Consider the following 23,768-nt stretch of genomic DNA (forward strand, 5'->3'; position numbering starts at 1 on the left):
CTTCCTATATTGCTGCTACCCGATATAGTAGCAGCAGGGATTCGAACCGGCAACCTCCTGCTTGTTAGTCAAGCATTTCCCAGCTACTCTGTCTAAAACCTACATAATGGATAGGTGGAGAGAGAGAGAGATGTTTCCATCTACTCTCCAAGAGGAAAGGAAGTGGACTAATTCTCCACAGGAAATACCTGAGGAGTGAAGACAGGGGTTACAGAATAGAGGTAAGCAGGGACAGGTAAGGAGACCTTCACTACTACCTCTACTCCCCATGCCCCAGTGGTCATTAGGATAGTTGGCACAAAAGGTCGATGCACTGGAACTCCATATCCAACACTTACCTGATTTTCCAGGCGTTGCAGCACTCAGAAGGAACATGTGCTTCCACCACCATGTGCAGAATGCTGGGTGAAGCCCTGCAGCAGCGCATGGACTTCTGAGCAGCACAGCACCCAGAAAAGCAACAAGGAGGCAGAAGAGCAGGCCAGGACCTGCTTTACTCATGCTTAAAGGTACCACTACCTGTCCTGCCAAAATCATTTGTGCCTATTGGACGCGCTGAATCGATTTGTGCAGATCCCTAGAATTTGGCAATTATGGCTCATTTGATTGACTGGGTCAAGTACTGAGACGATAAATATTTTGAGACCTTAGAAAATAATTCAATCTCTATTTGTTATATATGTATCTTATACAACCTTTTTTATGCGTCTGTTTCAATTCATTGTCATACCTATATCACTTAAATAAAGCCCGCCCCGCGCCATTGCCACAAATGAAGGCAAATGAATGGAAGGGGAGATAGAAAATGGGAATGAAAACTACTTTAAATACAAAAATAAAAATCATCACTCAAGGGGAGCATTGCAAATGGAAGATCAAAAGAATGTTTAATTTAACCAAAAGCACATGTTGGAGGTGTGATTAGTAAAGAGTTGATTATAGACAGGCTTGGTGCACATGCCTAGTTCATAGCATGTTTTTGGCAAAGAATACTTGGACAGATTAACAAATTGTTAAGTGGTGTTAGGAACATAGGAACATAGGAAGCTGCCATATACTAAGTCAGACCATTGGTCTATCTAGCTCAGTATTGTCTTCACAGACTGGCAGCGGCTTCTCCAAGGTTGCAGGTAGGAATCTCTCTCAGCCCTATCTTGGAGAAGCCAGGGAGGGAACTTGGAACCTTTTGCTCTTCCCAGAGCGGCAGCTCCATCCCCTGAGGGGAATATCTTACAGTGCTCATACATCTAGTCTCCCTTTTGTATGCAACCAGGGTGGAGCCTGCTTAGCTAAGGGGACAAGTCATGCTTGCTACCATAAGACCAGCTCTCCTCTCCTGTTGTTTAAATGTTTTGTTTATGTAATAAAAACATCATTTAAAAAAAGGAAAACAAGTACCAGTGCCAATCAGAGGAATAATGAGTAGTACATCAGTATGCAGTATTAGTTCTTCCAGTCTAGATTGTCCACTTTGCTATGCAGGGTCCACCCTGGTTTGCAATTGAATGGGAAACTACATGTGAGCATTGTAAGATATTCCCCTTAGGGGAGGGGGCCGCTCTGGGAACAGCATTGTGTGCTTGCATGCAGACGGTTCCATGCTCCCTCCCAGGAATCTCCAAGATAGGACTGGGAGAGACTCCTGCCTGCAACCCTGGAGAAGCCTCTGCTAGTCTGTAGACAATACTGAGCTAGATGGACCAATGGTCTGACTCAATAGAAGGCAGCTTCCTATGACTTTTGAGAAGGCCTATTTCTGAAGGCTCAAAGAGGGTAGCAGAGTAACATCAGACAAATACATACAGTGCTGGCTGACAAAGCAGTCCCATTAAAAGTGAAGGAACAAGTTAGGCAGTTCAGGGGTTCTCAAACCTGGTTCCCCAGATGATGCTGGACTACAACCCCCATCATCCCCAGCTATACCATTGTGGCTTAGAATGATGGGAGTTGTAGTCCAGCAACATCTAGGGACCCACTTTTGGGAAACCCTGGCCTGCAGGGGTTCAACAACCCAGAATTCCTGCCTGCAACCTTGGAGAAGTCACTGCCAGCCTGTGTAGACAATACTGAGCTAGATGGACCAAGGATCTGACTCAGTATATGGCAGCGTCCTATGTTCCTACGTAAGGCCTTCCACCTGCAGCCTGAAGTGGTACATTCCACTTGAGCGCTGCAGGATTCTAATTCCTGTATTCTCCCACCTGTGGTGACCAGACCACACTAGGGACAGAATGGTGGGCTGTAGAGAGCCCTGGCAGAGTGCAGGGGCTGGGGTAAATCAGCCAGTGCAGAAGCCCCTTCAAGTTAATTTTGATGGGGGTTCAAAGGGCGGGGTGGTCACCCAGCTTGCCCTGCCCTAAGAACTGCCCTGGCCGTAGGACTCCCATTGCATTCTTTTGTCTTTTAACTTGTACAGCACAGAACACAATATTAGCTGCCTCATATTGTATTTACCCAAATGTAAGATGAGGTGCTTTCCCCAGTTCTTTCCTGTTGTGTGTGTGTGTGGTGGGGGGGAAGAGATCTTAGATTCAGATTTCTCCTCCTTTTGGGTAAATACAGATATAATATCCATAATCCTGTATATTTATTACAGTTGTATTTAGCCTCTATTTGTATTTAGCCTCTATCTTTTAAGGCATCATCTTGCATTCAGAGTCTCCTTCTATTCAGTTAAACGCCGTAAATCGCCATGGCCATCTGATGCCTCAGGCCAGCTCCGTGATGAAGAAGAAAAACAAAGATGGGCATTCTTGAACCCAAAGGTATCCTTCCTCTGGCTTTCTCTCCCGCCCCCCATAAAATGCAGCCACAATCCACCTGAACAGTGGCTGCAAAATGCACACACACTTTCCCCGCTTCTTTCCTTCTTTCCACTGGAGAGCAAAGTTCATAAACACAGGCCTCGCTGAGTGCCAGTGATGGTCCTGAGGGATGCACAGGGCACATCCCTGCAATTTTGTGAAAAATAGAGCAACATATCCTGGGGCAGCCAAAGGCATTTTTGCAGTCAGAAGGTGTTCTTCTTCCTTGATTTCCAGTTTTGGATTTCTTTGGCATTATTCTTCTGAGCATTCTTCCTTCCTTCAACATAAAATACATCCATATAGCTTCTATTTCGTTCTGGGCTTGAGAGGTGCCTGGCAAAAACCTGACTTTTCTCATTCTTACCAGCCACTTCTTTACGCCATCTAACATAATATAAATGTTCTTTTAGAACTACTCCATTTGCTTGTTTTAAACTGCACATTTTGTGTCTGGTTACATCTTTTGAAAAGCCCAGAGAGCAAAAGGGGAACTGTTCTGCCTACAAACCAGGCAAAGGGGCATGTTTTTAACGTTGTGGTGCTCTAGTCTGATATTAAGCAGGGGGAAGTGTTTGTCCCTTTTCAGCCCAGTATAGCATGTCTTCAGTGGCTATTGCTGCTGTCTCCATCTTCCCGCCTGCCACCCCAAGCCCCACTGTAAGCTCTTTTGGGGCAAGGAACAATTTTCTCATACTTTTTGTACATTGCTTTGAGAGCATTCTTGTGTGTAGAAAACCAGGATATAAACACATTTTTATTATAAACCGATAACTTCCAGAAGTTCTTAGCAGTGGAAACGGCAGCACAAGCATCTCTTCGTGACAGATATGCGGGGGGTTAAAATGGAGGATCAATATCAGCTGCGATGGCCTCAAAAACAGTACAAGAGCTGTTGCTGAAGCAATATTTATTCCAATTTCGAGGACACAACTTTTTAAAGGAATCTCTTCACTTGACTGCCTGAGATAAATGTGTCAAGAACACATCTCTCTCAGACAGTCGAGTGGAAACAACCCTTGGAAAATATATACTATCGAAACACATCAAAATAAATGTCTTCAGATGCAGGGGTCCCCCTGTTCCCTTGTGGAGTGGGTAGATTGGGCAAAAGAGCCTGCCAGTATCTGTGGGAGCTCTTTTTCTCCTCAGCTGCCCCCAAATCCTTCCAGTCAGGCTGCTGTAGGGTTGCCCACTTCAAACTGGGGTCTCTAGGAATTGGTACTGTGGAGAAATATTGGAGAAAATAATATCTCCAGGAACGATTCCTTGTCAGAAAAAGTTGCTAACTCTGGTGTGTGCCTTGTAGGCAGGGGAGCTTGGAGAGAAATAAATGGATGCTGTGGAGAAATATTGGAGGAAATAGGCACCCTGAGCAGTATTGCACTGTAGCCGCAGGGTATAAATATTTCAATTAATAATAATAATAAAAGAATAACAACATCTCCAGGAACGATTCCTGTCAGAAAGAGTTGCTAACTCTGGTGTGTGCTTCCTAACTAGGGAGCTTGAAGATTTGAATGGATACTGTGGAGAAATATTGTGGCGGAAATAACATCTCCAGGAACTATTAATGTCAGAAAGAGTGGCTAACTCTGGTGTGTGCCTTGTAGGTAGGGGGCTTGGAGAGAAATGAATGGATACTGTGGAGAAATATTGGAGGAAATGACATCTCCAGGATCAATTCTTGTCATAAAGAATTGGCAACTCTGGTGTCTGTTTCCTAACTAGGGAGCTTGGAGATCTGAATGGACATTGTGGAGAAATATTGGAGGGAGCATAATCCCCAGGATCAGTTTCTGTCAGAATGGGCAGAAGCCTGGTGCTGCTCCTAGCTAGGGAACGAGGCACCCTAGTTTCCTTTCTATGGGGCATCAAGTCCTGGAGTCGCTTTTTGTCTCAGGCGGGCCAGTCATGGCCTGAGAATTGCAGTTTGAAAGAGGGGGAACTTGGTTCAGTTTGTGTCGGGGCGGGAAAGGCGGGAAAGGCCATTAGGGTCGGGCATTCCCCTCCCCCCACCCATTTTCCCTCAGCAGCCCTCTTTTTTCTTTGACGGCTCTGTCAAGTCTCCGCGCGCAAACTTTGGTCGCGGTCGTTGATTGGCTGGATGCTGGTTACGCCACTCCGGGACTAGACAGCACGAGCCTGCTTGCTCGCCGTTGATTGGCTCCGCCCAGGCAACTGGACAATTTCTGCTTGCCTCCTCGCATTTTGAATTTAGGCGCCTGAAGGGGAGGGAGGATCGGGGGAGAGGGCCTCAGCGTCGCCTCAGGGCGCGAGCAGGGACGCCGCCAGGGGTGAAAAGCCAAGGCGGGGCACCAGCTCAAGGCTCCTCCGTTGCAATGTATTGTGCCTCACCAGACTCAGTGGCTTGTTTTCTTGTTCTCACTCTCGTTTCAGGCTCGCGAAGCAGCCCTGAGAGAACGAGCAAGGAGCCCCACGAGAGTCGCGCATGCTGGAAGGGGGATGGTTGTGAGGATCTCTAGAGCTCCCCACACAGCTCTGAGAGGCGACTTCCCCTGGGAAATAGGGGCTGCCTCAAAAGAGCACCTTGGTGCTTCAGTGGCAACGTGGTAGCCTGTAAATGTACCCCCAACCCCGTGAGGAGGCTCCTTTGTCTGGACGGTGGTGGCTCCCTAAAAGAGCCTTTACATCTTTAATAGCAATTCTGTGGCTGGCCTTGGGTGTTTCCAGGGTTTTATTATGGATGGCTTTCCACTCCCATTATCTCTATATGCTGCTTGGAATATTGTTTAAATACAAACTTATAATATTTGTAAAAAGTAAAACTAAAATAGGCTTTAAATAGGATAAAATCAAATAAGCAGAGAATAAAATCTTGAATAGGATAAAATCTAAAAAACAGTGAGCTAGTGCAGTATAATAAAGGAAATATAGGTCATTAATATAACCGGGAAAGTTAACAGAAAAGTGTGAAGCATTCTAAAAGGTTAGGTATTTTAGAACAACTAGTGTATTAAAATAATATTCAAAGTAGCATATGGAAATAATGAAAAAGCGTATCCATAATAAAAGCCTGAAACCCCAGAAAGCATAGGATTTATTCCTCAAAGCAGTCCCTAAGATGGCTTGGCTGTAGCCCCTCACAGCTAGATTGGATGCCCTGACACGTATTGCTCAGAGCAGCCCACAAAGGAGCTAGAGCATGACTTTCTTATATGGACTCCATGTTTTTGCTTTGAATAACCCTTAATTTAGCTAGAGAATAGCTTTCTCATTCTAGACTATCTCATTGTTCTACATGGCCTCATGAAGTAGCAGTGTGCCTTTCTCCTAGATTTTACACTTTTGCTCTAAGAATCCCCTCATTTAGCTGGTGGGTGTTGATGTCCAAACCTTTCTGTGTAACCTTACTTTTCATGCTCTGAATAGTGGTGAGATGGCATATCTGACTTGCACAGATGATCAGCTTGGTCTGCCCTGCCCGTGGAGAAAGCAAGGATAGTGGAAATGCAGCATCCTTGACCTCTTCAAGCAGCGTGGTGTGCTGACCAGGCTTGGCTGGCTGAAGGGACATGGTGATGAGGCAAGGGAACAAGTCCTGAAGGCTTAAGATTTGAGGTTTGGTTCTCCTTTATTTGTGACAATTATATACTGCTCTGTCCAAACAGGACTCAGTGTCTCATTCGTGGCTTGGGCTCCTTGATGAACAGAGATGGTCTTCAATAAAACATTCAAAAGAAAGTAAAGAGTAAAGGTCTGAAAACTTATGAAGATTTTTCTTTTGTTTAGGAGGAAAAGGGGAGAAAAAACAAAGCAATACAGAAAGAGGAAGAAAAACAAGTAGAAAGGAAAAACAAGAGGAATCAAAAGGGAAGAGGTAGGAGGAGGGATTGTTTTTAAAGATGCTTGACAGAAGAATCAGGCAGGTTCTGCTTCCACAAACTGGAAGGCTTAATTGCTGACTTCCTCTCTGCCATGTATCACTCTTGAATTCCTGGAGCCTGGCTTGCTTGTGCTGGACTCAATGTACATGCACTTAAGAACCTCTGAAAATGTGGGAACATGTCCTTAGTGGCCATGCATGCGGAAGCCCCTAACAGGGCTGGAGTGTGGCTATCTACTGCAGGACTTCACGTCTTGGCCCTGGGGAGCCCTACAATTGTGGAAGCGTGGCCTCTTTTTTATTCTTATTATTTTTACATTTATATCCCGCTCTTCCTCCAAGGAGCCCAGAGCAGTGTACTACATACTTGAGTTTGTCTTTCACAATAACCCTGTGAGGTAGGTTAGGCTGAGAGAGAAGCAACTGGCCCAGAGTCACCCAGCTAGTATCATGGCTGAATCGGGATTTGGTCTCGAGTCTCCCTGGTCCTAGTAAACTAGGGAACCCCTGATTTGGCTGTGGTGCCGGTTTCACGTGCTGGACTTCATGTCTTTGCACTGGGGAGCCCCACAATTGTAAGAGTATGGCCATCGTAGTGACTGTACACTGAGGAGCCCCGATTTGGCTGAGGAGTGGCTTTCTCATGCTGGACTTCACGTCCTGGCACTGGGGAGCCCCGAAAATGCTGAGAGCATGGCCTTCCCAGGCGAGCCTGAGTGTCTGTATGCTGCGTGGCTGCTCATTTATCTTCAGGGTGCCGTTCCTCGCTGCGTGACTTCGCCCTTCATCTATCTTGTTAATGGTGATGAGTTGGCATCTCCCAAGTGCCCCGTCCCTAGTCTTCAGCTTGGTGCGCCCTGCCCACGGAGAAAGCCGGGGAGGGTGGAAGCGCGGCATCCATGACTTCTTCAAGCAGCGTGGTGTGCCGAGGAGCGGGCCCTGCTGGCTGGCTGAAGAAGGCACACGGTGAGTGGACTCCGGTCAGGCCGGGAGAGGCGGCCCGAAGCCTTGCGCTTTGAGGTCTCCTCCTCCTTGGTTTGGGCTCTTGGATGGACAGGGCTCCAGGGTCCTTCTAAAGAGGGGAAAGTGTCAAGATCTGGAAACTGACCAAGCTCTTTTTCTTTCTTTAGAAGGCAATGGGGAGCAAGGACAGAAGAAAGAGGGGCAGAAGGAGGCAGAGAAGCAAGCAGCAAGGCGCCAGAGGAGACGTGAAAAGAAGCAGGAGGAGACCGGCTCTCCAGGAGCTTGGTAGAAGAAACGGGCAGGCTGTGCTCCCACCAGGCGGACGGCTTCATTTCTCTCTCTCGGCCACTGATCACTCTGGGTGGGGCTGATGGCCCTGCAGCGTGGCATTCCTCGTGCTGGACTTCATGTCTTTGCACCAGGGAGCCCTGAAAGGGGTGGGAGTGCGGCCTTCTCGGGCCGCCCTGAATCTCTCTGCATCACTGAGTCCCTTGCAATTGGGTGGGAGGTGGCTTGCTCCTGCTGGACCTGAAGTATGTGCGCTGAGCCGCCCCTGGATGGGACTGGGGGTATTGCTTTCTCGCGCCACTGCTTTATGTATGTGCGCTGAGCTGCCCCTGGGTAGGCTGGCCTGGGGGTGTTGCTTCCTCACGCCGAGCCTTAGAGGTATGTGCGCTGAGCCACCCCTCGTCGGGGCTGGGGGCGTTAGCTTTCTCACGCCGAGCTTGATGCCATGTGCGCTGAGCCTGCCCCTGGCTGGGCTCAGCTTGGGGGTGTTGCTTCCTCGCGCCGAGCCTTCGGGTATGTGCGCTGAGCCGCCCCGGGCTGGGGCTGGGAGCGTTGCTTTGTGCTGCCAGGCCTTACGTCTCTGCACTGAGCCGCCCCAGTGAGGGCTGGGGGTGTTGCTTCCTCTCGCCACGAGCTTCACGTCTTTGCTCTGAGAAGCCCCTCATTTGGCCCGGGGGTGGCTCTCTCCAAGCCTTGCTGCCTGACTTTGCCCTTCCCGCTCTGAGTGGTGTTGAGCTGGCCACTCCGCCCTGCCCACGGAGGAAGCTCGGGACGGGAGAAGTGTGGCCTCCCGGACCTCTTCAAGCAGCAGCCTCTGCTGGCTGAAGGCACACGCCTGACGCTTGGTGTGCTCATGCTCCTTGGCTTGGGCTCTTGCATGAGCAGCGCTGGTCCTCCAGAAGGCCTTCTCAAGAGGGAGAAGAGTCAAGAGCTGCAGAAGCTGATCTCTTGCCTTAGGAGGCAAGGGAGAGAAGGGGCCGAAGGAAGAAGTGCCGCAGGCTGCGAAAGAGAAGCTGCAAGCAAGGAGCAACAGGAGGAGACCTGAACAGGGAAGAAGAAGGCGGAGAAGACTGGCTCTCAAGCAGCTTCACAGAAGCAAGATGGGGGAGAGTCCGCTTCGACCAGCTGGAGGGCCTCCTTGCTGGCTTTCTCTCTGCTCTGGCTGCTTCATGAGGCTTAGGATGTCCCTGCCCTGAGTAGCCTCTGGTTGGGGAGGGGCGTGGACATAATAACAGGATGGACTCGGTGTCCATATGCTCAGTGGCCCTTTCTTGAACTGGGCTGCGGCTTTCTCGTGCTGGACTTCATGTCTTTGCACTGGGGAGCCCTACAACTGTGGGAAGTGTCTCTATACTGGAGAAGCCCTGATTTGTCTGAGGTGTGTCTTTCCCGTGCTGGACTTTATGTCTTTGCACTAGGGAGTCCTACAACTGTGGGAAGTGTCTCTATACTGGAGAAGCCCTGGTTTGGCTGGGAGCGGCTTTCCCGTGCTGGACTTTATGTCTTTGCACTAGGGAGTCCTACAACTGTGGGAAGTGTCTATACTGGAGAAGCCCTGATTTGTCTGAGGTGTGTCTTTCCCGTGCTGGACTTTATGTCTTTGCACTAGGGAGTCCTACAACTGTGGGAAGTGTCTCTATACTGGAGAAGCCCTGATTTGTCTGAGGTGTGTCTTTCCCGTGCTGGACTTTATGTCTTTGCACTAGGGAGTCTTACAACTGTGGGAAGTGTCTCTATACTGGAGAAGCCCTGATTTGTCTGAGGTGTGTCTTTCCCGTGCTGGACTTTATGTCTTTGCACTAGGGAGTCCTACAACTGTGGGAAGTGTCTCTATACTGGAGAAGCCCTGGTTTGGCTGGGAGCGGCTTTCCCGTGCTGGACTTTATGTCTTTGCACTAGGGAGTCCTACAACTGTGGGAAGTGTCTATACTGGAGAAGCCCTGATTTGTCTGAGGTGTGTCTTTCCCGTGCTGGACTTTATGTCTTTGCACTAGGGAGTCCTACAACTGTGGGAAGTGTCTGTATACTGGAGAAGCCCTGATTTGTCTGAGGTGTGTCTTTCCCGTGCTGGACTTTATGTCTTTGCACTAGGGAGTCCTACAACTGTGGGAAGTGTCTCTATACTGGAGAAGCCCTGATTTGGCTGGGAGTGGCTTTCTCGTGCTGGACTTCACGTCTTTGCACGGGGAGCCATACAAATAGTGAGAGCGTGGCCCTCGTAGGGGCCGTACAAGGAGTAGCCCCCATTTCAGCTGAGGTGTGTCCTTCTTGTGCTGGACTTCACGTCTTGGCCCTGGGGAGCCCTACAATTGTGGAAGCGTGGCCTCTTTTTTATTCTTATTATTTTTACATTTCTAGCCCGCTCTTCTTCCGAGGAGCCCAAAGCGGTGTACCACATACCTGATTTTTTCCTCACAACAACCCTGTGAAGTAGGTTAGGCTGAGAGAGAAGCAACTGGCCCAGAGTCACCCAGCTAGTATCATGGCTGAATGGGGATTTGGTCTCGAGTCTCCCTGGTCCTAGTAAACTAGGGAACCCCTGATTTGGCTGTGGTGCCGGTTTCACGTGCTGGACTTCATGTCTTTGCACTGGGAAGCCCCACAATTGTAAGAGTATGGCCATCGTAGTGACTGTACACTGAGAAGCCCCGATTTGGCTGAGGAGTGGCTTTCTCATGCTGGACTTCACGTCCTGGCACTGGGGAGCCCCGAAAATGCTGAGAGCATGGCCTTCCCAGGCGAGCCTGAGTGTCTGTATGCTGCGTGGCTGCTCATTTCTCTGCAGGGTGCCGGTCGTTCCTCGCTGCGTGACTTCGCCCTTCATCTATCTTGTTAATGGTGATGAGTTGGCATCTCCCAAGTGCCCCGTCCCTAGTCTTCAGCTTGGTGCGCCCTGCCCACGGAGAAAGCCGGGGAGGGTGGAAGCGCGGCATCCATGACTTCTTCAAGCAGCGTGGTGTGCCGAGGAGCGGGCCCTGCTGGCTGGCTGAAGAAGGCACACGGTGAGTGGACTCCGGTCAGGCCGGGAGAGGCGGCCCAAAGCCTTGCGCTTTGAGGTCTCCTCCTCCTTGGCTTGGGCTCTTGGATGGACAGGGCTCCAGGGTCCTTCTAAAGAGGGGAAAGTGTCAAGATCTGGAAACTGACCAAGCTCTTTTTCTTTCTCTAGAAGGCAATGGGGAGCAAGGACAGAAGAAAGAGGGGCAGAAGGAGGCAGAGAAGCAAGCAGCAAGGCGCCAGAGGAGACGTGAAAAGAAGCAGGAGGAGACCGGCTCTCCAGGAGCTTGGCAGAAGAAACGGGCAGGCTGTGCTCCCACCAGGCGGACGGCTTCATTTCTCTCTCTCGGCCACTGATCACTCTGGGTGGGGCTGATGGCCCTGCAGCGTGGCATCCCTCGTGCTGGACTTCATGTCTTTGCACCAGGGAGCCCTGAAAGGGGTGGGAGTGCGGCCTTCTCGGGCCGCCCTGAATCTCTCTGCATCACGGAGTCCCTTGCAATTGGGTGGGAGGTGGCTTGCTCCTGCTGGACCTGAAGTATGTGCGCTGAGCCGCCCCTGGATGGGACTGGGGGTATTGCTTTCTCGCGCCACTGCTTTATGTATGTGCGCTGAGCTGCCCCTGGGTAGGCTGGCCTGGGGGTGTTGCTTCCTCGCGCCGAGCCTTAGAGGTATGTGCGCTGAGCCACCCCTCGTCGGGGCTGGGGGCGTTAGCTTTCTCACGCCGAGCTTGATGCCATGTGCGCTGAGCCTGCCCCTGGCTGGGCTCAGCTTGGGGGTGTTGCTTCCTCGCGCCGAGCCTTCGGGTATGTGCGCTGAGCCGCCCCGGGCTGGGGCTGGGAGCGTTGCTTTGTGCTGCCAGGCCTTACGTCTCTGCACTGAGCCGCCCCAGTGAGGGCTGGGGGTGTTGCTTCCTCTCGCCACGAGCTTCACGTCTTTGCTCTGAGAAGCCCCTCATTTGGCCCGCGGGTGGCTCTCTCCAAGCCTTGCTGCCTGACTTTGCCCTTCCCGCTCTGAGTGGTGTTGAGCTGGCCACTCCGCCCTGCCCACGGAGGAAGCTCGGGACGGGAGAAGTGTGGCCTCCCGGACCTCTTCAAGCAGCAGCCTCTGCTGGCTGAAGGCACACGCCTGACGCTTGGTGTGCTCATGCTCCTTGGCTTGGGCTCCTGCATGAGCAGCGCTGGTCCTCCAGAAGGCCTTCTCAAGAGGGAAACGAGTCAAGAGCTGCAGAAGCTGATCTCTTGCCTTAGGAGGCAAGGGATAGACGGGGCAGAAGGAAGAAGTGCTGCAGGCAGCGAAAGAGAAGCTGCAAGCAAGGAGCAACAAGAGGAGACCTGAACAGGGAAGAAGGAGGCGGAGAAGACTGGCTCTCAAGCAGCTTCACAGAAGCAAGACGGGGGGAGTCCGCTTCGACCAGCTGGAGGGCCTCCTTGCTGGCTTTCTCTGCTCTGGCTGCCTTCATGAGGCTTAGGATCTCCCTGCCCTGAGTAGCCTCTTGTTTGGGAGGGGCGTGGACATAATAACAGGATGGACTCGGTGTCCATATGCTCAGTGGCCCTTTCTTGAACTGGGCTGCGGCTTTCTCGTGCTGGACTTCATGTCTCTGCACTGGGGAGCCATACAAATGATGAGAGTGTGGCCCTCGTAGGGGCCGTACAAGGAGCAGCCCCCATTTCAGCTGAGGTGTGTCTTTCTCGTGCTGGACTTTATGTCTTTGCACTGGGGAGCCCTACAATTGTGGGAAGTGTCTCTATACTGGAGAAGCCCTGATTTGTCTGGGGAGCAGCTTTCTCGTGCTGGACTTCATGTCTCCGCACTGGGGAGCCATAAAAATTGTGTGTCCCTCATAGGAGCAGCCCATATTTCAGCTGAGGTGTGTCTTTCCCGTGCTGGACTTTATGTCATAGCGCTGGGCAGCCCTAGAGCTGTGGGAGTGTGGCCTGCTTAGTGTCTGTATGTTGTAGAAACCCTGATTTGGCTGGGGAGCATATTTCTCGTGCTGGACTTCATGTCTCTGCTCTGGGGAGCCATAGAAATAGTGAGAGCGTGGCCCTCGTAGGGGCCGTACAAGGAGCAGCCCCTCTTTTGGCTGTCGTGTGTCTTTCTCGTGCTGGACTTCATGTCTTTGCACTGTCTTTCTTAGTGGCCATACAGTGGGCTTTGGGTATCCCTTTTCCTTTTTGGATTTTACATTTTTTTCTTTGTGTTTTACATTTAAATGTCTGGGGGAGCTTCAATCCTGGTTACATGACTTTGCTCTTCTTTTTCTGAATGGTGATGAAGTGGTACCTTCGGCCTGGCGTGGTGCGGCAGTAGAAGTGCGGCATTTCTGACCTCTTCAAGCCGCGTCGTATACTGAGCATGCTCTGCTGGCTGAAAGCACACGGTGAGTGGACTGATCAGACAAGGAGATGTGTCCTGAAACCTCAAGGTTTGTGGTCTCATTCCCTTTGGCTTGGGCTCTTGGATGAACATAGATTGTCCTCAACATATCCTTCTTAAGAGAGAACAGAGTAAAGATCAAACTTTTATCTTTGTTTAGAAGACAAAGGGGAGAAAAAACAATAAAGTGTGGAAATCTGGGCTTAGGCACATTGGGTAGGCAGAAAAGAACAAGTGGGTAAGGATAAGGAGGATAAAGATTCTGAATCTTTTTGGTTCTCCGTGTTTTAGAAGAGAACAGGAGAAAGACTGAAGGAACAACTGCGGAACAAGGAGAAAGAACATCATAAAGTCCCAACAGGAGCCCTGAAGACTAACTGGAGAAGTGGGAGGAGAAGATCGGATAACAAGAAGCAGGAGAGAAGAAACAGGCAGGCTCCCCTCCTCGGAGCTGACTGCCTCCTTCATGACTGAGTAGCAATTCTATCACATAGAAATATCCCCACATTGCTGTGAGCCTCTTTCAACCCAAGATGGTGACTGTCTCCAAAGGACTTCAATTTTTGATGGCATCTAAATATTGGCACAGCCCCGTGAAGCTGCTTAGCCTGTCAGCTGGTGGGGGTCTCGAAAGAGCGGCATGCTTGAGGGGCAGTTTTCTGGCAGTTCAGTCTTCATGCCTGACCCTGTGTCTCGGCTGCTTCCTGCTCTGAGAAATCCCCAAGGTGCTTGGAGTGTGGTTTTCTTCATTCCTGGCTTGATATCTCTGCTTCAGATTGCTCAGAGCAGCCACTGAGATGGCTGGAGAGCCACTGGCCTTGGGTGTGTCCAGGGTTTTATCCTAGCTGGCTTCTCTGCCCCCCATTATTTCTGTATGCTGCTTGCAATATTGTTTAAATACAAACTTAAAATACGTTAAAAACTAAAACAAAAATAGCTGTTGCATAGGTTAACCTCTAAAAGGATAGGATCAAACCTAAAAAGAATAAACAAGTGTAGTATAATATAAGTAGGATAACATCTAAAAGATTAGGATAAAATCTAAAAAGATTAAACAAGTATAGTATAATATAAGAAATACAGATCTATTAACTTAATTAGGAAGGCTAATAGGAAATAAAATGAAGCATTTTCAAAGTAGATTAGATATTCTAGACCAACTAGTGTATTAAAATAATATTCAAAGCAGCATATGGGAATGGTGAGAAAAAGCACTTTGCTACTGAAAGTCTGAAAGGCCAGAACACATCCACCAGTCCCTCATGTAGCTCTTCCGTGGCTCCGGGTCTCTTCCTACTAAGATCTTACAGACTATTCCCCCTTTGATGCAAAGATGGGTGCTTGGGCGATTTGATGTAGAAATAAAGATCAATATTGTCTTTATGTAGCTTTGTTTACTGACAGGCTTATAGGATGCTGAAGATGGTATTTCTGTCAAGCACCCAGAACTGATTCTTATTTCAAGTTGTTTTAATCTGTGTGTTTTTTGTAAATGGCCCAGAGACATGAGTTTTGGGTGGTCCTAACCAAATATGCTAAATAAAAAGCTGTCAGTATTGTCTGCTAGAATCAAAGATTGCCATAGTTTGTTGGAAGAGTTGTGGTATTCAAAAGTACTGTTGTCCTGGGCTAGAGTTGGTGCAGCTCTTGCTGGAGAAACTGAGGCCGAGATCCTGCTTCATGAAGAACAGATGCTCATGAAATAAAGGCAAAGTGGGTCTGGAGTGAGAGACACTTTCTTGGAAACAAAGGACATTTTGAAAAATGGCCACTGATGGGATGAATTGCAGACTGTTAGGAAAGAGACCTCTCCTCCACCTAAATGAATGATTAAATGAATGGGTTAAATGAATGATTTTGGTCAAACAAGTTCAGTCCTAGTTTGCCCAGAGCACAAGAGGAATAGACTGGACCATATAATTATATCTCTTCCTCCATTTTTTGCTCTCTTTGCAGCCTGGACCTAAAGGCCTTTGCCTCTCCTCCACTCCTGCACGTTAAGCATCACTCACCCCAGACACGCTATTTTTAACATGTGGGTTGAGGGTACAAACAGCAACTTAACCAACAAGAATATAAAACGGGTATATTTATGCATGAGCAGAAACAGTTGAACACTCAAGGGATTCCCATCCCACATAATGCTTTCCCCACTCTTCTGTCTCTAAAGCACCTGGCACAGGCCACAATCACATTCGTAGTAGGGGCCAGTGGCAACCACTCCACCCAGGACAGACTCAAGAGGATTTGGGGGCCCCCGGGGTGGGTGGAGGCCCTGGTGTCTAGCCTCAGAGTCCAGGGTCAGAGGGCCACTGGGTGGGATTTTGAAAGAGTAACATGCCAAGCAGGAGGACAGGCCCTTTTCTCCTGTCATCTTTGTGGGAAATGTCTACAGTGCTCTCTTTCCAAAGTCTCAAAGGCAATTGACCTCCCAGCCACACAAGGTGCTTCTCATAGATGCAGTAACTGGTCCTTCTTCAAGGCATACTCTGCCATGCTTTGAGGGCCAAGGTCTAGTTACACCTGTCTCTTATCACTCCATATCCCCACAAGTAAAATCTTGCCACCTTCCAGACCTGCCCTGGAGTTTCCAGGAACTGACCTCTATCTCCAGATAACTTGAAGACAACCCTTGAGATTTTCATGACTTGTGCTAAATATTGCGGGGGGGACGGGACGGGTGGCAGTGGTTCAGGAAGAGCCTCTGTATTGGCAACCCTATTCACCCCCATCACCCCATGTGCTGTTCTCTTGTTGACCATGCTCCAGGACTTCTCAGATGGGCGTCCCTACATGTTTTGGGGAGTACAAAGTAGTAATTCATCAGCATCCAAGAACCCCAGTTTAAGAACCAGGCTCACGCTCTGGCAGCATCTTCAGGTAGAGCTGGGAAAGACCCCTGCCTGGAACCCTGGAGGGTTGCTGCCAGTGAGGGTACATAAGAACAGCCCTGCTGGATTAGGCACAACTTGGCCCATCCAGTCCAACATCCTGTTTCACACAGTGGCCCACCAGATGCCTCTGGGGAGCCCACAAGTAAGAGGTGAGGGCGTGCCCTTTCCTGCTGTTGTTTCTTGTATCTGATATTGAGAGGGATCTTGTCTCTGAGGCTGGAGGTGGCCTATAGCCATCCAGACTAGTAGCCATTGAAGGACTTGTCCTCCAGGAATCTGTCGAAGCTTTTAAGGCCATCCAAGCTGGTGGCCATCACCACATCCCATGGCAGAGAATTACTTAGATTAATTATGTGATGTGTGAAAAAGTACTTCCTTTTGTTGGTCCTACATTTCCTTCCCTTGAGTTTCATGAGATGATCCCTGGTTCTGTTGCTGTGAACAAGGAAGAAGAATTTCTCTCTGTCCACCCTCTCCACTCCATGCATTGTATACACCTCGTTTATGTCTCCCCATGGTCCCTCCTTTTCCAAAGTAAAGAGCCCCAGATGCTAGAGCCTTGCCTCGTAAGAAAGGTGCTCTTGGCCCCAGATTATCTTGGTTGCCCTCTTCTGCACCTTTTCCAGTTCTACAATGTCCTTTTTTAGATGTGGTGATGTGACCAGAATTGTACGCAGTACTCCAGGTGTGGCCGCACCATCATTTTGTATAAGGGCATTATAATATTAGCTGTTTTATTTTCAGTCTCCTTCCTAATGATTCCCAGCATGGAATTGGCCTTTTCCACAGCTGCCGCACATTGAGTCGACACTTTCAACGAGCTGTCCACCACAACCCCAAGATCCCTCTCGTGGTCAGTCACTGACAGCTCAAATCCCATCAGCATATCTGTGAAGTTGGGGTGTTGTGGTTTTTGTTGTTGTTGTAGACTACTGAGCTAACTGCACCAAGAATCACACTCAGTACAAGGCAGCTTCCCATGTTAATATGTAACCCCTGATGTAAGATTTCGGGTTCATCCAGATCAGGGCTGCACAACTTTGGCCTTCTAGTGGTTGTTGGACTACAACTCCCATCATGGGATTTTCATGGCCTGGTTTTGTGCAAAATATTGCCAGTGGGAGGAGACGGGCGGTGCAGGAATAGCCTCCGTGCTGGCAACTTTATTCACCCCCTATGTGCTGTTCTTTTGCTGACCATGCTCCAGTGCCTTAGATTGCACCACTATTTGCTCTTGAGCTTCCTAATGGCACTTTGACCTTCCAATCCCCTTCCTAAGAAAGGAAAGACACTCTGCTTGAACTCAGGATCAGGGCTGTCACATGTCCACGTTTGACAAAAACACTCAACAATTCTCTCCATTTTGGGAAAAAGTACAGGTGAATCGCAGAGGTGGATCTGAGTGCAGCTTCATTTTTGAAGCAATTTAGAGAGGAAACTAAAATTTGCTGCCCAGCAGAGCTCTTTTTTGAAGCGGAATGGCAGGATAAAAGAATTCATCAGGGGCATGTTTTTGCATGATCCAAAAAATGCTTATGGTACCTTCTGACAGATCTCTGCTGGATATAGCATTGATCTCCTTGGTAGTTCAAGATTGACCTCCTAAGGAGGAGAGCTGATCTTGTGGTAGCAAGCATGACTTGTCCGCCTAGATAAGAAGGGTCTACCCTCTTTGCATTTGAATGTGAGACCACATGTGAGCACTGTCGGAGATTCCCCTCAGGGGATGGAGCCAATCTAGGAAGAGCAGAAGGTCCCAAGTTCCTTCCCTGGCAGCATCTCCAAGACAGGGCTGAGATTCCTGCCTGCAACCTTGGAGAAGCTGCTGCCAGTCTGTGACGACAATACTGAGCGAGACAGACCAATGTTCTGACTCAGTATATGGCAGCTTCCTCTGTTCCTATGCCGCTAGTCACACTTCTCTCCTTTTGGTGTCTGTCTTAGAAGCCATGTCTGGGAATAGGATATATCACACCACGGTGCATACAAAACCACACACAAAGCTCCCATCCGCCCACAAAGCAAAGGGGCTGTGATGGAGGAGAGGGAGAGAGAGAGGCTTTGGACTGACTGCCCTCTCTGCTGCCTTTCCAAAGAGCAGCTTCCTCTGTTGCTCCTTCTGCTGGCTGTCCTGCCTGGGATCCATTTCTTATTCCCAGGTAGCACCCCGCCAGGCGGCTCTCCCCTAGCCAAGAATCTCAAGGCCCTGCATAGTTTCTCCTTCAGGTTTAAAGAAACCAGCAGTTTCCCTCTCTGCGTTGTGCTTCTTCACTCCACAAAATAAAACTTCACCCCCAACAACTCCTCCCTCCCGATTCTTGTGGCCTGGCCACCACCATTTCCCCCTTTGCCTCATTCCTTCCATGTCACCAGCAGTAGCACCACTGCCTGGACTGGGTCGCTCGGTGGCAGAAGAAGCTGCCGTATCTAGTTCCGTACAGGACCAGGATTGCCTTCACGGACTGGCAGCAGCTTTTCCAAGGATGCAGGCAGGGATTCTGTATAGTGTTACTTGAAAGAACTGACATTCTTAAGAAGGCAGCTGGTATAGATCTCTGAGAGAATTCCCCCATCCAGCTATAAACGGAGTCTGAGCAGCTCAGAACACCTTACATCAGGGATTCTCAATGCTGGGTCCCCAGATGTTATTGGATTTCAACTCCCATAATCCCCAGCCCCTGTGGCCTTTGGTTGGGGATTATGGGAGTTGAAGTCCAATAACATCTGGGGACCCAGCATTGAGAATCCCTGACTTACTTCCTCTCCCATCAGGGCAGCCAGCAGGCCTAGAATATTATTGATCCAATCTCTTCTGCACAGCAGCGCCACCCTTATAATGATCGGAGCTGGTACTGCAGGTCTTCATCCCTGGTGGTAATCAAAGGAACCAACAGGACCCTGGCTGAGCAGCCCTTTCATGAGGCAAGGTGGTCACCCCAGGAGGCAGATTATTGGGGTGCCAGTAGAGCAGCAAGATGCCCCGCCACTGAGATTAACATTTAGCGACTCTGGGAAGGAAGGGATTGCTGAAGGAGGACAACTCTGGCAATATAGATTAACAACGTTTTAATATGGCCTCCTCCAAAGCTAGGGACCGGTTATTTACTAGGTGTAAGGAGCAGAAAACAGTTCCCTGGTAAACAAGGGCAGCTGGAGCATATGCAGTTTGAAGGCCCACAGCACATACAGCTGCCTGCACAGAGAGGGGCTCATCATGGGAGGGGAAATGAGGATGACGTCAGCAGGCCACTAAAGGCTACTATCTTCTTGAAGTAGCAAGCCGATAACAGCAGGCTGCCTCTTCAAGGAGCCACTCTCTGCAACACAGGCAGTTTATGTAGATCCCTGGACAGATTTAATTTATAGTGGAAAATCTCTTAAGCAAATGCCTCCTTTCAAAGAATAAAGCTGTTTAAGAAAACAATTTTCTCTGCTCCAGGATTACGCACTGAACGGTTTGCTGCTGTAATGCCCTGGAGATTTCTGGGCTGCTGTTGCAGATGACAGCCAAGACGTATCTCTGCTCCCAGACTGCCTGCTCGTACATTGTTCCTTCACTCCAAGCCAGAGCAAGAGGAAGCGGCATTTAAAGCGGACAAGCGGGTGGACAGGGAAGAGGGTGCCCATTATGCTGCCGAATCGGTGGTCCCGAGAGGGTTAGATAAAAGAGAAAACACCGACTAGAAATCCGTCAGGAATTTCAGTGATAAGCAAATCGTCGGATCCTGCCTTTACCCACCTCTCCCAATTGCCCCTGTATTGGCGTGACTCAAGGTGTTCACCTGTACAATTCAGGTCAGCCACATCAAAATGGCTGCCCACACTGGCAATGGAAAATTGCTGCTCCTTTCTGAAACTCCCGCCTACATTCGCTGCCTCAATAATAGATTTTGCGATGTATCAGCTATCGTTGTTAAAATCAATGGGTGTTTTGGCATTAGGCTCAGCGGAATGTGGATTGTATGCCCGTTCACAAACACAGCCATACTATCCAGAAATTTGGATTTACTTGCAGAAGCCTATCCCCTGGTCATTAGTCATGATAGCTAGGTGGAACCTTCATGTTCAGAGGCAGTATGCCTCTGAATACCAGTTGCTAGAGTAGGGAGCCTCAGCAGAATGGGGCTAAAGCCTTGGTGCCCTGCTTCTGGGGGTCCCAGAGGCATCCGTTTGGCTTCATCGAAAACCAGAATACTGGACATGATAGGTCTTTGGTCTGATTAGGGTGGTTTCCAGATAGCGAGCTTCACACCGCAAAAAGTGGTGTAAATTGTGACGTTTTATGGTACCAATTTAAAACCGCAGTTGAAATCCGTTGCCACCTACAACGGGCAAATACAGCTATTTTTGTTGTTGCAACACAGAAGCGACATTATAGGGTGGCGCAGCAGGGAAATGCTTAACTAACAAGCAGAAAGTTGCCGGTTCGAATCTCCGCTGGTACTATATCAAGCAGCCGCAATATAGGAAGATGCTGAAAGGCATCATCTCAGACTGCGCGGGGGGGAGGCAATGGTAAACCCCTCCTGTATTCTAACAAAGACAATCACAGGGCTCTATGGGCGCCAGGAGTTGAAATCGACTTAACAGCACTCTTTGACGCAGCAATAAAATACAAAAGAAGGCACTGGAAATGTGAACGGCACCTTGCTTACTGTGCAGGGATCGTGATGTCAAGACATAGACAGTATGGAAGGACACTTAAGGGATACGTTGTGACACTGTGGTAGCGTGCAATCTGGAAAGCGTCCAGTAGGCCTCGTCTTCTGTACTCCCTTCCTTCCAAAGCATCCAAGGCAGATTATAGTTTTTTCAACAGGCATACATCTACATACAAACCCACTTACCAGCTTCCCAGGGGTGAGTCCCCCAGCCTTCTGGTGAACAGGACACCCAGCATCCCCACACAGATTTCCTCACTCTCATTTAGGAGAAGGCAAGAAACAGCAGGAATCCTTTTGGAGCTGCAGAAGAGGCCTCCCCATTTCTTACCATCTCCATCTCCCGGTGCCAGAAGACCTCTTTCTCTCCTGCCTTTTTGGTGCCAGAAAAGGATCTGAGGGAAGAGGGGATTGGTGGCAACCAATGTTCTCTCCAACAGAGATTCCAAGATGTTGTTCACTACAGCACCCAGCATCCCCAGCTGCAGCGGGCTCTGGCTGGGGATTCTGGGATTTGTAGTCAACAACATCTAGGAATCCCTGTTAGAGAGAACACTGGTGGCGACCAAAAATAATGGCTGGCTATGCCTCAATTTGTCGATCCCTGGTTTTTAAGAAGTCTCCATTGTGGGGGGTTTAAAAATATATATTTTATTTTAAATATTTATAATAATATAGGGGAGCCCTGCTGGATCACATCAAGGATTAGAGTTAGCAACGGTGACTGAAACCAGAATTCCCGCCTCAAATATTATGAGATGGGGCCATAACTCAGTGATAGAGCATCTGCTTTAGGGTCCAGTTTCAGGCACTGGCATCTCCAGGTAGGGCTGGGAAAGACTCCTGCCTGGAACCTTAGAGAGCTGTTTCCAGTCTGTGTAGAGTGACAATCCTGAACTAGATTGACCAAAGGTCTGGCTCCATATAAGACAACTTCCTACCTTCTTGATCTCAAGCCATTCAAGTCTCCAGAATTGCTTTCAAGAGTTACCAGGAAGCTTTTCACACAGGGCTTTTAAAGCCCTTTAACTTGCATCTATCTATCTATCTATCAATCATATTTCTATACCGCCTGATATGTAAGTCTCTAGGCAGTGTGATTAGGGTTGTTATGCCCCCTGAAATTCCAGGTTTCACCTGGATTTTAAACATCTCACCCAGATTGCTTAGCCCATCCAGATTTGCCCAGATTTCAGCTTTATTTAAAAAAAAGGAAAAAGAAAAAAGCTAAGCTCTAGCCCTTGTAGAACTGGAGTTATAGAGCAAAACGCGCAGTCACTATTCTGCTCAAAAATTACTTTCAATCCAATTTACATAATATGCAAATTAGGCACCTAGATTTGGAAAGCCAGAACATGGCAACCCTATCTGCAATGGAGGGTGTGTGTTCACATATCAGCCAGATTTACCCCAAAGTCCCTGCGAGTGATTGGGGAGCAGTTCACACACAATTTGGGTTCTTCACTGCACGTTAAGAGTGTTGCCCGATTTATATCCGGGGTAAAAAAAATCCACTATTGGTGTTGGGTTTTTGGGGGATGACTTCGAGTTTACTGTAAAGCCTTTCCATAAATTCATGGCAAAGTCTGCTGTGTGTAAAAGTCCCTGGAGATTGTGGTGTTTTTTTGTGTTTTTTTAAAATCTCAAGTCTTGGCTACTGACTGAAGAAAGCCAACACTTGAAGGCTGTTTAGAGGTGACAGGTCATGCAGGATGTGAAAATGCAGCTCAGAGTCTTTCAAACACAAACAGGAAAGCCAGTGTGGTGTAGTGGTTAGAGTGCTGGACTAGGACTGGGGAGACCCGAGTTCAAATCCCCATTCAGCCATGAGACTTGCTGGGTGACTCTGGGCCAGTCACTTCTCTCTCAGCCTAACCTACTTCACAGGGTTGTTGTGAGGAGAAACCTAAGTATGTAGGACACCGCTCTGGGCTCCTTGGAAGAAGAGTGGGATATAAATTGTATAATAATAATGATGATGATGATGATGATGATGCAGATGAAACTGTGGACCACCTAATCAGCTGTTGTAAAAAGATTGCACAGACCGACTACAAACCAAGGCATGACAAGGTAGCAGGGATGATACACTGGAACATCTGCCAAAAATACAAGCTACATACAAACCTGTAGCCAAAAATTGGTGGGACCATAACATTGAAAAAGTTGTAGAAAACGAAGATGCAAAAATATTATGGGACTTCCGACTACAAACAGACAAACATCTGCCACACAATACACCAGATATAGCTGTAGTCAAGAAGAAAGAAAAACAAGTTAAAATAATCGACATAGCAATACCAGGGGATAGCAGAATAGAAGAAAAAGAAATAGAAAAAATTACAAAATGCAAAGTTCTACAAATTGAAATTGAAAGGCTATGGCAGAAAAATACCAAAATAATCCCAGTGGTAATTGGCGCCCTAGGTGCTATTCCAAAACAACTTGAAGAGCACCTCAACACCATAGGTGTTGGGAATTCCAACAATAGGGGCCACAGAAATCACCACCAACCAATTATAAAAAGCAACTTTACTGGGAACGATATCTATAATAATAACAGCAAACACATTGATAATAAAATTCAGCCATCCCAGGTCCCTGGGAAGGACTCGATGTCTGGATAAAACAAACCAGTCAATAACACCTATCCTGTGTAAACAAGAATAATAATAATATGCCATCCCAACTTCACTCAACTTCTAGTGTGACCATCCTAGCAAAGGCAGTCCATCCAAACAAGGGATGAATGCTGTGCCTCCAAAAAGCAAAAATAGAAACAAACTCGAGACAATGATTTACAAGGGACATCTATCAGAAAATGGGGGCAGCAGCAGCGAATGGAATACAGGCCACCTTTGGCTGGGCACAGCCCTGAAAGTGGCTGTGCCGAGGGAGTATCTGCCCTCCAGAGCCTCTTGACAGGGAAGCTGCT

General features: G+C 48.6%; 1 long non-coding RNA gene across 6 annotated transcripts; it reads left to right on the plus strand.

Moving 5' to 3' along the window:
• The first annotated feature begins 2,258 nt into the window (after positions 1–2,258).
• On the plus strand, positions 2,259–14,852 carry LOC128332791 (uncharacterized). Of its 6 annotated transcripts, none has more exons than XR_008310758.1 (8): positions 2,259–2,273; positions 2,674–2,765; positions 6,198–6,386; positions 6,558–6,645; positions 7,405–7,617; positions 7,782–10,904; positions 11,069–13,282; positions 13,570–14,852. It is a non-coding gene; the product is annotated as an uncharacterized LOC128332791 (long non-coding RNA). The 6 variants fall into 6 exon arrangements; XR_008310757.1 differs by lacking the exon at positions 2,259–2,273 and adding an exon at positions 2,446–2,460; XR_008310760.1 differs by lacking the exon at positions 2,259–2,273 and having other exon boundaries at positions 2,751–2,765; positions 6,227–6,386.
• The last annotated feature ends 8,916 nt before the right edge of the window (positions 14,853–23,768 follow it).

Source organism: Hemicordylus capensis, chromosome 7, assembly GCF_027244095.1.
Source record: "Hemicordylus capensis ecotype Gifberg chromosome 7, rHemCap1.1.pri, whole genome shotgun sequence".
Taxonomy (NCBI): Eukaryota; Metazoa; Chordata; class Lepidosauria; order Squamata; family Cordylidae; genus Hemicordylus; species Hemicordylus capensis.